The 9,954-nt window shown below is 42.7% G+C and overlaps 1 protein-coding gene across 4 annotated transcripts in view; it reads left to right on the top strand.

Moving 5' to 3' along the window:
* Positions 1–707: 707 nt before the first annotated feature.
* Positions 708–9,954, top strand: part of SV2C (synaptic vesicle glycoprotein 2C) — a 106,328-nt gene continuing 97,081 nt past the window's right edge. For all 4 annotated transcript variants that reach the window (XR_013977162.1, XR_013977163.1, XM_080972612.1 and 1 more), the window contains exon 1: positions 708–1,401. The gene's annotated coding sequence lies outside the window, so the exon portion shown is untranslated. The remainder of the gene's footprint in view (positions 1,402–9,954) is intronic.

Raw genomic sequence — 9,954 nt, 5'->3', positions numbered from 1 at the left:
GTGCTTCAGGTTAAGAACTTTGCTTCAGGATGAGAACAGAAATCATGCTCCGGCGGCGCGGCAGCAGCGGGAGGCCCCATTAGCTAAAGTGGTGCTTCAGGTTAAGGACAGTTTCAGGTTAAGTACGGACCTCCGGAACGAATTAAGTACTTAACCCGAAGTACCACTGTACAATTCTTGGTGTGAGATGTCACATTTGACTGACTTTGTAGCTGGCTTGAGCCAGTTTGTGCTCGTGCTACATGTTTTCACCAACCATATCCCATTTAAGATACAATCCAGGTTGGGACAAGTTTGTACACAGCAGTCCTGCTCTCTGAGTTATTATGTGTCTTTAGAAACTGCATGAATTTCAACAGGCAAATTAAAAGTGTCTTGTAACACCTTTAAAATCAGTTGCAAGTCTAGTTGTTTTTTTTTGCATAAACACCTGATCACCCTCTAAAATGTACGGTGGCATAAGATTTCGTCTTCAAGGTGCCACAAGACTCTGCTGTTCTATCTGCAGCAGACTAGGACAGCTATTCCGTCTGAAAATCATACGTCAAGCTTCACCTGTTGCATCCTTAACTGTGTCACGGTGCTTCAGATCGAGGCTCGGAAGAAATACAGGGCGGAGAGGGGGCAGAACCCCGTTTAGCGCCCCTCCTCGGCAGCTAGCTCCCCAACTCCATGCCTTGACCATCAAAGCAGCACATGTGTTGTCATTAAAGCCACAGTCACACCCTGTGGATGCCATACATAGTATAACGCTTGGCTCGACCGCAAGGAGTACTGTACTCAAATCTGTCAATAGAGCCCCATTCAAAAGCTTTGGACTATGCCAGTCCGAGTTATTTCGCGGCTTGCGCGCGGCAAGAATGGACACTGCATTTGCCTTGGCTGCATTCCCCCGCCTTTCTCGGGAAATGGTCTTCTTGCCCGCCGCGCGCTAGGCTGGTTTCGCACGGCTTCTCCGCCGGCGCCCTCCCTCCCTCTCCTTCTTCCCCGCTGCTTTCTCCAGGCGAGGGAGAATGGGCTTGCCCAGCCGTCGCACCCCGCCCACGCCTCCGATTCTTGACGGTGCGTCGCCTGCCTGCCTCCCGCCCTCGCCGTGACTCTCCCCTCTCGCCAGGCGCTCTTCGGCACTGCAGCAAGAGGCAGCACGCGCTGCGCCGGGGAGCCCGCGCGCACAGCCACTTTCCCGCCTCCTTCCTCCTCCTCCTCCTCGGGCTCTTGTCACGCCTCGCGCTCCTGCCTCAGGAGAGAGGAGCAGAGGGCGGGCGCGGTGCGTCGGGACTGAGTGGGGGGAAACACCACCATACGCAGCCACCTCCGTGGAGCCGCAGCAGCGCTTACCACGCCGCGCTCGGAGCGGCAGCGTGAGGCGAGGGAGGCGGCTGCGGGCTGCAGTTCCAGCCGGTAAGTGAGCGAAGCTTCCCTTCTTCAGGAACTGCTCGCAGTCCCGAGGAACTTTTTTCACCTCACGGTTGGGGCTGCAGCCGCCTCTGAGGCGTCGAACTTTCCCCTTGTGGCGGGAACGGGGCCGCTTTGGCGGCGGGACAAGATGGCGGGAAGCGGCGACCCCTCCGGGAAGCAGAAGTTCTGCCGAGTTCCGCGGGACCTTTTTGCCTCGGAGGAGCCGGCGGCGGCTTCGCAGCCTCAGCTTAGGCGCGCTTACTCGGAAGGAAGCGTGCGCAGTAGGATCGCAGCCCTTTGGGGGACCACGTCAAGGGGGCCCCGAGGGGGAAAGCCCCCCAGCTTGGCGCGCGACCCTGCCATGATCACCGTGCAGGACCCTCCCTGCCATCCTGCAGTCGTTGTCTCTCCAGTCTCCCTAGTCAGGCTCCCTTTCCCCTTCTTTTCTGACGGATTCCGCCCTCAAAGAAAACCCCCACAAGAACTTCGCGGGGAGGGGAGGGGAGGCGCGCAAAGGAGGCTCCGAGGTGGGAGAAAGTGTTTGCAGAAGGCAGATGCGGGAGGTAGTGGCGGGGAAGCCTCGAACGCGGGGAAATGCAAAAGGTGCAGCGTGCATGCATGCATGCCGGGCTGCAAAAAAAAAAACCCCAGCCAGACTTTTTGCAGCGCGATGCGTCGGGAAAAGCCACGAGGCGTTGCAAAGTGCATTAGGGTGGAAACAACAACCTGGGCACTTGCTTCCCGTAGGATGAATCTGCAAGATTCTTTCCCCCTCCCTCCGAAGCTTGCAAAGTTCTTCGGGGGTTGGTTAGGCGCCAGGATCCGAAAAGACTTAAAGGAAAGGGCATTGTTGTTGTTTAAATCGCCGCATACTTGGGCGAAATGGAACGAGCAGCTAGCAGTTGAGGGAATCCCGTCCCGGAACCTTGCTCTTTCTTTCCCATCTCTTTGCTTACACCCTCCCCAATCCATCCTCCCTTTCCCCTCCGCTGCGGGTCTGCAGCCCCCGGGGCAAAGAAGGACCGTCGTCAGGTGGGGGCCGGCGAAGCTGACTCAGCATACCCGGGGACTTCGAGGGGGCTGGAGGCGCGTGTGTGCTCCAGCTCGGCGCGTGCGTCTCCCCGGAGTCGCTGCTGGGAATCCCCCCCTCGCGCGCGCCTGGGGAGCGCGAAACGAATGGCTGGATGCTGACGGTGGTCGGGGTGGGTGGGCTTACTGGGGGTTGCCTCTTGGACATGTGAGCAGAAAACGGGGTGTGTGGGGTGGACTGGGTGGGGGGGAAAGGCATGCAGAATAAAGAGCTCGCCGCCTTGTTTCTGCCAAGCCACGTTGAGATACTTTGGCCTTTGGTGACCAATAGCACCCAGGACTCTTTCCCGCATCAGGGTATGATGCCGGTAATGATGGCTTCCTGTGGCTTCATATTCCTGTGGAATCCAATGTTCTATAGAGTTGTATGGAGCTGTGGGGTGCATTCCCCTTCTCAGCCTGCAAGCCCTCGCTCCCCCCTCCAAGTAAGCTATGAATGATGGTCCTAGAAGGGGCAGAATGCGGAGAGAAGTCTCCATCTAGCTCCTAGTGCCCTACCTGTATTGGGCTGCATTGTACTGCAGTGCAGGGAGCTGACAACAACTAGATGTGTGCATATGATCCTCTCTGTCTGTGTGTGTTTTGAGAAAGAGAGAGAGATGGTACCCAGATGTGATTTAGAAGCACTACAGGGCTGAAAATGGAATTTAGAAAAGAATCAACATGCTTCATTATTATTTTTTAAGAAGCTGCTGAAGAAAGCCTGTATTTTTCCACCCTCCAAGAATTATTGAAAATTATTTGAGTATTTGTTGGGAAGCCCTATCTACCAGAAAAAAAGATAATACATATAACAGGTCCACTATTTGTGTGTTTTGATTTTAATTGATTTTGTGTTGGGTGATATGAATGACTGCTTCCATAAAAGAACCACTCAGATTCTACTATAGCAAACGCAACGCCGAAAATAAGAATGCAAGTAAACTTGGAAAATAAGATTTATGACATTTTTTTTTAAAAAAGCTTTCATTCTTATTTAAATATGTCATAAAATCTTGCTTATCTCAAAATTTTGGCCCACGAAATTCTGAAGCCTTTCTAAATATTTAAAGTGCTTTTTATTATGTATGATAATATAATAAAGCTACATTTTGTTAAATAACTTTGCAAGTAGTTCTCATGAGTACTGGTGTGTCTGAAATAACATTATGTGGAAAAAGAAGCATAAGGTTGGACGCTCCTACAGTTACTTTTCATGTATATTAATTTAATAAAGCTAATCTATAGCATCAGTAAGCACGTACAAAGCAATTCTATTCTCTAGCATGATGAGTAGCTCTAAATTAGGTTTACACCAAGTGCTTTCTTTTTATATATTTCAAAACCCATTTTAAAAGACAGCATTCTAGAATGAACATGTGATGCATTCCCCTTGATTTTGAACAAATAGATTAGGAAAGAGAAAGAAAGGACAAAAGCATATTGGGCAGCCTTTGGCTGCATTATGGACTGGACATTGATTGCAGATGTAATAAATGGCATGTGAGAAGAGTGATCGGAAGGTTGATAAATGCGTCATATTTAAAACGTAGGCATGTAGGATATATTAAAATGTTTTTTTAAAATATGAGCTGAAAACCAGCTTATCGTTCAAAATGTAATAAGGGAACCTGCTCATGAAATGTCTACTAGTCGTGAAAAATTGACCTTACTAGAAGCAGGGTGGAGCTTCTGTCCAATATAAATATCAGTAGAATTGTACCACTTTAAAACGAAATAAAAAGATGTGTTAATTTTTTTTATTGAACTTATTATCAAATCTTAACTGGAAGAAAGCCTGACTGATTCAATAGAGTTTAGTTCCAAGGAAGTGTGAGAACCTTGCAAAACAGCCTGATCCTAACCATTGTTTACTTTAACGGAGAACCTCATTGAATACGCTTAGGATTGCTCCTTTCCCGCCCAGCAAGCCGCTTACACTGACGAAATCTTGCAGGAGAACTCTACGATCATGCCTATAAAAAACTGAATATCAATGCATGCTTAATCGGAAACACATCCATTAGGTTAAATTAATTTGCAAACATGAAAGGGAGCTCGTACCAGCTGCTCTCTTGGTGTTATGTAGCACAAAGTGTTTAATGTACTAGAACAGATCAAGAATAAGTTTAAAATGTCACAGCAGTTGTGTTTGTATTTTAATTTTATTGAGTGTTTATCTGTAACATGCTAAGTCAAAATACATTTTTATTGTCAAAGTGCATTGGATATTTTGAGCTTATGTGCTGGAGGGCACCAAGAACAATGCAAAATTGTGTGCTAGGATTTCCTTTTAAGATGAAAGATGCATTTTTCTGAAAACAAAATCCTACTTTAGGACTAAAGTTGAAATATGAAGGCAGGATTTCAAATGGTTTTTCATAAAAACTATGCATGGCGAATAATTAATTAAAATTAAGTTTTGCCCATTTCTGCATTTAACTTTACATTTTGTGCACAATCTAGCTTTTTCCAATGTCAAACTATCAAATGCATAGAATCTTGTGGTATTTGAAATTACTGTAGTGTAAACTCTTAAAGAAAACATTCAATTTGTTCTTCACCAAAAAAATAGCTGCAAATGTATAGGTGAAGCTATATGTAAGAGAACAACATTATATGCAAAGGTGGGGGGGTCATCAGAGGTGTGTTTTTTTTGTCAGTCTACAGGAAAGATTTCATACGCAGCATAAGCTAGAACACTCAAGGAGGTATATTGTGTACTCTGTGATAAAACGTCATCATCTTGAGATCCTAATAAGCATCTCTAGCAGGTCTAAGATTGTGATCATACAATTCCAGCCTTAGGTTTGCATTCATAGGGCCTAGAAACACATTCTTTAGAAACAGAAAGTGATAGGATATTGGATTTTTATGACTTATAAATGGCTTTTTGGGAAGGGGGAATGAAATTATCGAAAAGCAATGCCATATGGATTTGGAAGGTCCTTTCTGATTTCTGAAGTGGAGTCCACAGAAATAAAAAAACCTGTTTTACTCTGATACAATTTTTAAAATTTTGTTTAATTTTTTTCTTTCCTACCTTTTTCCATTGGGTATCCAAGATGGCTGGGTGAAAGTATAAAATGCAATAAACCAGACTAAAATATCAAATAAAATTAAGTAGCAGCAAGGAAATGGTAATCAAAGGGCATTTTGATTTTCCATCCCCAAAGGTGACAGACACATTGATTTAATGTTTCATTGGCAGTAAAGTCAGTACTTTGCTCTGGGGAAGCAGTTTCAAAGCCTTGGTGCCACCACTGACAAAGTCATGTCACTGATCATCAGTTGCCATTCACCTAACCTGGGAAGGTAGGGAACCTGCAGCAAATGGGTAGATGGGAGAAAGCAGCCATAAGATTATTGCATTATTTCTTGCTAGTGGAAAAACAAAAAAACAAAAACAAAAAAACAGCTGAAGTGTAAGAACTTCTTGAATCTATTGTGTTGCTTTTTAAGGCCTATAGGAAAACAGTTAATTAAAGGACTTGAGAACTGCTAATCTTGAATCTGAGGGATTTTTTTTGCAGGGAGGAGTCTATTCTATCAACAAAACTCCCCCTTTCGTCATCTTTTTACTGAGATACTGTTCATTTATGTAATAGGTACAACAAAAGAGAACCAATAAAATATTTTGATCTTAACATTAAAAAAAAAAGCTTGCAATTGGTTTGGCAAACCATATGAAAAAGCTGTGGTGGTCCTGTGCTCATAATTCAATGTACTGGTGTAGGAAATTATTTCAGGAAGAAAAAGAAACGCTTTAATTTATTCAGTAGAAACAATAATAACTATTGATTAATCTAGATACTCAAACTGCTTACAAAGTAAGGTCAGGAAATCAGCTATAATTCGAGAAATATGATTGACCTGGTGGCTGTAAACGCCACTTTATTATGGTTCATGGAAACCTTGCAAATAGATCCATGAAAGTTACTCCCTTGCAGAACTTATCATCTCACTTGTTTGAACTTACACTATAAATTACTAATATAGGTTAGCAGCAGTGCTGTGGAACTTCCGCTCCAACACTGGTGTTGCTGCCACTTTTACTGGATGGACGAGGGGTGAGGCAGGGGACCAACAGTGAGATTGAGGTCTGTATGCAAGTACCCAAGTGGCTCTGCCAGTAATTCAATGCAGACTCAACTTCCTGACTCCCCCCACGCTGTCCAGATAAGCTGCAGTGACCCCAGTGTCAGGAGGGCAGCTGTGCAGCTGGAAGCTACTAGGTGTTCCCATTTTGGAAAGTGTATTGTGTGTTCACAGCCAAAATAGTATTCTTTCCTCTATGGCTTAATAATAAATATTATTGCTTAATAAATACATTGGTCTAAATGTATTAAAAAGTGACACAGGACTCTTTCGTTGTTTTTGCTGCAACATATTAACATGGCTACCCCTCTGGAAAGTGCTCCTAAATAACAATTCACTGTGTTCTCAATTAGCATTAAAACATGTTAATTGTTTAATACCATTAAAATCCATGCTTTGCGGCTCTGCTTCACTGCTCCCTGGCTCCTGGTCTCATTGTCCTGAAAGGCTACAACCAGTGAGAGAGAGACCACAACCCTGAGTTCAGATGACATGACAAGCCAAGACTTGTAGTTTGTTGCTTCCAGTATAGTGAGGCCGGAAAGGAGTGAATTGGGGACTTTGTCATGAAACCATAGTTGAACATTAACTATGGTTTAATATGAAGTGTGAACATGACCAACATTCGTTTCAGGTTTCTGTTTTGTTTTTGTTTTTAAAAACACCATCTGCTTCTTTTCTAGTTAACTGATTTTTACATGTTACTTCTTTTCTCGTTGGAACTTTGAGCCTGCTGCCATAGACAGTTTTAAAACGTTTTTCAAGCCCAAACAGTCAGCTTTGCTGATGAGTAGTTTAAAGCTGCAACCATAAACATATATTGCAAAAGCAAACGCTACAGAAAAATCAATGGGATTTATTTCCAAGTCAGTATTTTTAAGATCAAAGTGTGGACTCAGCTAAACTGGTAAAAAGAGAGAAGTGATTCATATGTGTTGTATATGCAATATAACATTGTGCCACCAGATGGTGACATGGAGTCCCATTTTTCTCTACCTGTTTTCCGTTTAAATTTACAACACTTTAAACTGAAACACTTCTTTGATGTGTCTAGATCCAGCCTGTAATAATATATGATTAATATATTCATAAGGGACACGGGTGGCACTGTGGTCTAAACTACTGAGCCTAGGGCTTGCCGATCAGAAGGTCGGCGGTTCGAATCTCTGCGATGGGGTGAGCTCCCCATTGCTTGGTCCCAGCTCCTGCCAACCTAGCAGTTCAAAAGCACGTCAAAGTGCAAGTTGATCAATAAGTATGGCTCCGGCAGGAAGGTAAACGGCATTTCCGTGCACTGCTCTGGTTTCGCCAGAAGCGGCTTAGTCATGCTGGCCACATGTCCCGGAAAAACTGTCTGCAGACAAACGCCAGCTCCCTCGGCCAGTAAAGCGAGATGAGCGCTGCAACCCCAGAGTTGTCTGCGACTGGACTTATCTGTCAGGGGGTCCTTTACCTTTACTTTAAAAAAAAATATATTCATACATCATTAGGTTTCTGGGAACATCAAGGGATCAGGCCTATGTTTTTAACCCAATTTTATTACATTAGCCCTACCTAGAGAATATTAGTTGTGCCTCAGGCTGCAATCTTACCATGTTTACACAAGAGTAAGTCCCCTTGAACTCATTGGTGTTAATGGATAGGACTTCCAAAGAAGATAGTTCAGAATTAGAGTTTTGTCTAAAATGATTAATGCTACTTATTTTCTCTTTCTGCAGTAAATTCAGTTTGTCCAGTCTGGCTCATTCACTAGCTAATAAAATGAAGCATATATTCATATACAATGCATTGTTACATAGTGGAAAGGGTGGTTATCACAGCACTCCCTTGAAGTCACTAGTGCCATAGGCATCAGCTCTCAGCTGTGCCCATAATATAAATATGACCAGAATTATAATACTTTGAAGAGCCTAAAGAAATGTCTTCATGCTCAGAGTTTAGGTACATTATTGAGTATTACAGTTTTGTAGCTTTACCGTAATACATTTTTCAGTAATTTGAAAGCCATATCCTATTTTATTAAAATAACCTGTGACATATTATTTTGCTTCATAGTCCCTGCATTTGTTTTAAGTAGAAATATGAGAAACCTCAATTTCTGACTCATTCTGCAATTATTTTATTTATTGAACCCCTATTCTAAATTGTTAAAATTTCAAAAAGATAGATGCCTTTCATCTCTACATTTACTTTTATGTAAGTGCCTACTCTAAAAGAAATCTAATGGGATTTAAGAAATAACAAAGATGTAATTCAAATGCAAATATTACTTTGCAATGGGCATGTTGGTAAGTGCAGGCTTCTTTTAATAGAGGTAGTATTTCTTAAAAGCATGGTTATTGAAACAATATTTTCCCGTGTAATTGCAGAACATGAGACAAAGGCACAAACTAGATTTAATAACTAAGTGCACTGTGTAATATTTTCAGATTTTAGCTTTGCTGGTCTTAGTCAAAATAACTCAACAAGACTAAGTAATGCTATCAGAAGATGGCACAGGCATAGTCTTAGTAGATGAACCTCAGTTTCCAGAAGAACTTGTGCATTTGTTCGTTCTTAGGAATAGAAAAAAAAAATCTGTTTCTGTTAAGTAGTTGGTGGCCCGTCAGGAGAATATGAAAATGATGTTGGAGTGTGACATGTCTTTTCTCCGTTATTGACTATAAGCTCAGTCTCTTGGCTCTAAATGTAGTAGTTCCCACACCAAATTGTGCCAGTTATAGATATGTTAATAGCTTCACTTAGCTTTATATTCTGAACTTTTTCCAGATCTGGCTACTTTGGAATGAGATTCTTCTCTGTAGCTGGAATGAGTGTTCTGATTTCCCATTAGCAAATCTGCTGGGCTACATTCAATGCGTATTTCTAATTACTTCTTAAATTCTGGATCTGATAACATAATTTTGGAACTCCTCTAACTTGTATGCATTTGTGCAGTTTCTTGACAAGGTGTCTGCTATTAACAGTTTCCATCCCATGAAACAAATTTTCCTATCATGTTGAATCTCCTCAGTCTTATTAGAAGACATTGGTATAGTAATGTACTTCATTCATTTCCCCCCTTTTACCAAGCATTTATGGGTCTATGAGGAGTCATAAAAAAGGTTGACCACATAACTATCTGTTAAAGGTTTCGAAAATATCTGTTTTTTAAAAAACCAGTGTGCTTTTGTTTCATTGCTTCATTAAGAATTATTGGACAGAATGTGGCTGGCATCCATTGTGAGACATGTTGTGGGAGCATTTGTAGTAGCTGTAGTAGCACTTCAAGTAGTGCAACTAGCTGCTTGCATCTTCATGAACCATTGTAGGTTTGTTGACATCACAAATATGCAAAATTAGGACATTGGAGATCACGTTCTTTATCTTTGTGAAGGAAGCTTCCTGATT

Source organism: Podarcis pityusensis (assembly GCF_964106645.2).
Source record: "Podarcis pityusensis genome assembly, chromosome: 11".
Taxonomy (NCBI): Eukaryota; Metazoa; Chordata; class Lepidosauria; order Squamata; family Lacertidae; genus Podarcis; species Podarcis pityusensis.
This window is presented reverse-complemented; position numbering and strand designations above follow the sequence as displayed.